This window comes from Bison bison, unplaced genomic scaffold (assembly GCF_000754665.1).
Source record: "Bison bison bison isolate TAMUID 2011002044 unplaced genomic scaffold, Bison_UMD1.0 scf7180017864474, whole genome shotgun sequence".
NCBI lineage: Eukaryota > Metazoa > Chordata > Mammalia > Artiodactyla > Bovidae > Bison > Bison bison.
In genome coordinates, this window is record NW_011495035.1 from 180,391 (window position 1) to 183,932 (window position 3,542).

The window sequence follows — 3,542 nt, forward strand, 5'->3', positions numbered from 1 at the left end:
AGTCTTTCCTATTCTGTTGTTTTCCTCTATTTCTTTGCATTGATCGCTGAAGAAGGCTTTCTTATCTCTTCTTGCTATTCGTTGGAACTCTGCATTCAGATGTTTATATCTTTCCTTTTCTTCTTTGCTTTTCGCCTCTCTTCTTTTCACAGCTATGCAAAGCATCTCATCACCTAAAGATAAACAGTGACAGAATTTTGCACTATTTTCCAGAGTCAGAGATAGATCTGCAGACATATAGGTAGATACATAGGGGTGTGTGTGTGTCTGTGTGTGTCTGCACACACACGCACCTGAGTTCCTATGTGTCTGAATGGCTGGATAGAGAGAAACAACCATGTTCAAAACAGACAAGCAAAACATATATATATATATATATATATATACACACACACACACACACACACACACACATACATACATCATGCATATATCCTTTCTTGGGGCAGGACACAAATGAGATTTTGAGTCAGAAAGGACAGTTTATTTAAATCCTTAACTCTCCACCTATTAACTGTTAGACTTTGGGCACTACTGTGTCTTCATTTGTAAACTGAGGATGATAATGTTCACCTTGTAAGACTGAAATTAAATGAAATCTATCATGTTTTCAAAATATAGTCCCTGATCAGCCACATCAGCATCATTAGGGAACTTGCTACAAATGCAAATTTTGAGGCCCTACCTGCAACCTTCACTAAACCTAGGATGATTCTGTGCAAAATAAAGCTTGAGAATCGCTGAAATGGAAAGCATAAAGCCTGGTTAGCACTCAGTTAATGTAGTTGCTAATAAATAATATTTAATTTCCTCTTTGTTCTTTATTATCCCCCAATCGAGTTTAATTCAATAACATTCATTGAGCTGAAAGTCAGTGCCAGACAGTCAATGGAGGGACAGAGTTCACAGCCCGCAGTCCCACAGCATCTCTCCATGTCACATGTCTCAACATCAACCGAAAACTTTTTTTTTTTTCCCCAAACTCCTTTACAGACGGAAACTACTAAGGTTAAACCCCTTTTTCAAAACAGGCTCATGTGTGCTGGGTCTCCAGCAATGCTTTTAGGAGACCTTTCCATTAATGGCAGTGAGCATCACAACCCTCTCAAATGATAAAAACCAAGGGGCACCTTGGAGACCACATAGTTCAAACCTACCATTTCATGAGGACAAAGCTGAGGCCCAGGAATAGGAAGCTTCTGGCACAGGAAAATGAAAAAAGTGAAAGTGTTAGTTGCTCTGTCGAGTCCAACTCTCTGTGACCCCATGGACTGTAGCCCGCCAGGTTCTTCTACCCATGGGATTCTCCAGGCAAGAATACTGGAGTGGGTTGCCTTTCTCTTCTCCCGGGGATTTTCCCAACCAAGGCATCAAACCCAGGTCTCCTGCATTGCAGGCAGATTCTTCACCATCTGAGCCAGTTGGCCCAGGAAGAGGTCATCTGGCCCTGCTCCTGCCTTGGGACTCACACCCTGACTCACTGTGGTGGTATTCTGATAGATGACACCAGGCACTCCCACTGGCTCAGCGTGACTGATAAGAAATAGCCACTTGTCCTTGCCAATTATGAAAGTAACAGAGACATGCAAGAAAAACCTACATCAGATTTACCTTATTTCAAATGGGATATATAACAAACATTTAGATTATCCACTATGATTTATATACAGACAATACTCTGGGTGGCCCTATCTAGAAGCAAAGATTTGGACATAAAAGCCCCAGAAAGGCCTCTATGTTGAATCCCATCCCCCTAAATATATAGTGACAAAGAGCTGTTACTAAAGTAGAGCATTTCAAACAGCCAGAAATAAAGTAAGGATTCCATATGTGTTCATTTTTATTTTAAATGATTTTATGATAAAGGTAGAAATGTGTAGTGGGAAAAAAAGTCTCTCACAGTTGAACCAGAGAGAGAAGCATGGTTACTATTTTAGGAGAGACGAAGAAAAGGATCATGCTATATACAGAGCTCTATCCAACTTTTTTCATTTCTTTATTTTTAAACTTCTTTGAAAGTTTAAACAAATAAATTAAAAAACACTGAACAAATATTTACTGGATGTCAATTGCCTATGACCAAAGAGTAATGATATTATTAACACACTTGACAGCTTATGGTCATGCAGTCCTAAGCAACTGGACGGTAAAAGTTCTTGGTCACAGCTCCTAATGGGGTCCTACTGGGGCTCCTACATTGGTCTTAACAGAGATCATTTACTCAGCTTGGCCACAGCGCTGCTTCTTGAAATTCTCGAGCCCCAAGGAATTCTTCCACACCCTCTGACTTCCTGTAACTGAGCACCAAGCACTGGCACACCTCTATCTAATACTCACAGTCCAGTATTTAAGTCTCTACTGCATAGCAAGATCCTTGAAGGCATAGCAAGACTGCATTCTTTTCACCTGTTTCACTTGGAAAAGACTCAAATTTTATCTGTTGGCGTCACAGTGAAATTTTCAACCTTTTCTTTTTTTTGCCATCAAGTCTGCTGCTGCTGCTGCTAAGTCACTTCAGTCGTGTCCGACTCTGTGTGACCCCATAGATGGCAGCCCACCAGGCTCTGGGAATCCCACCATCCCTGGGATTCTCCAGGCTACTGGAATACAATCATAGAAATAAAACTGCAACAAGATAGAGAAGGGTCAGTGAACATTCACTATTGCAGCATACAAAACAACTCAGGTTAAAGCCCTGTCAATACCGTACAAATGAATCATGTCCTATATTATGATTAATATCAGTAACAGTAGGGACCTCCTTGGTGGTCCAATGACTAAGACTCCACACTCCCAATGGAGGGGACCTGGGTTCCAATCCTGATCGGGGAACTATATCCCACATGCTGCAACCAAAGAGTTCACATGCCACAACCAAAGAGCTTTCATATGGCATAACTACCGACTCCACATGCCATAAACTCATGCTGCAATGAAGATCGAAGATACTACCTGCCAAAACCAACACCTGACCCAGCCAAATAAAACATATGTTTTAAATTGCCAAAATATCAGGCATCTTAAAATAAAAAAAGTAAACAGTAACATCTAACTGTGAGCAAGCACTATACTTCAAACACTTCCCATCCACTATTTTATTTATCTTCACCTACATGGCAGATGTTCCTATTGCACCCACTTTACACATGAAGAAACTGAGGTTGGAGGAAATTAAGTAATTTCTCCAAAATCACCCACCAGCAACAAAGGAGCTAGGACTCTAATTTTGCTCCAACTTTAAACCTTCCCATTTTTCCAGAGCCAATAAAATGTGAAAGCTCAGGAACATGTTCACATTGTAAACACTATTCAGAAAGCATCAAGGCTATGGTTTTTCCACTAGTCATGTATGGATGTGAGAGTTGGACTATAAAGAAAGCTGAGTGCAGAAGATTTGATGCTTTTGAACTATGGTGTTGGAGAAGATTCTTGAGAGTCTCTTGTACTGCAAGGAGATCAAACCAGTCCATCCTAAAGGAAATTAGTCCTGAATATTCATTGGAAGGACTGATGCTGAAACTGAAACTCCAGTACTTTGGCCA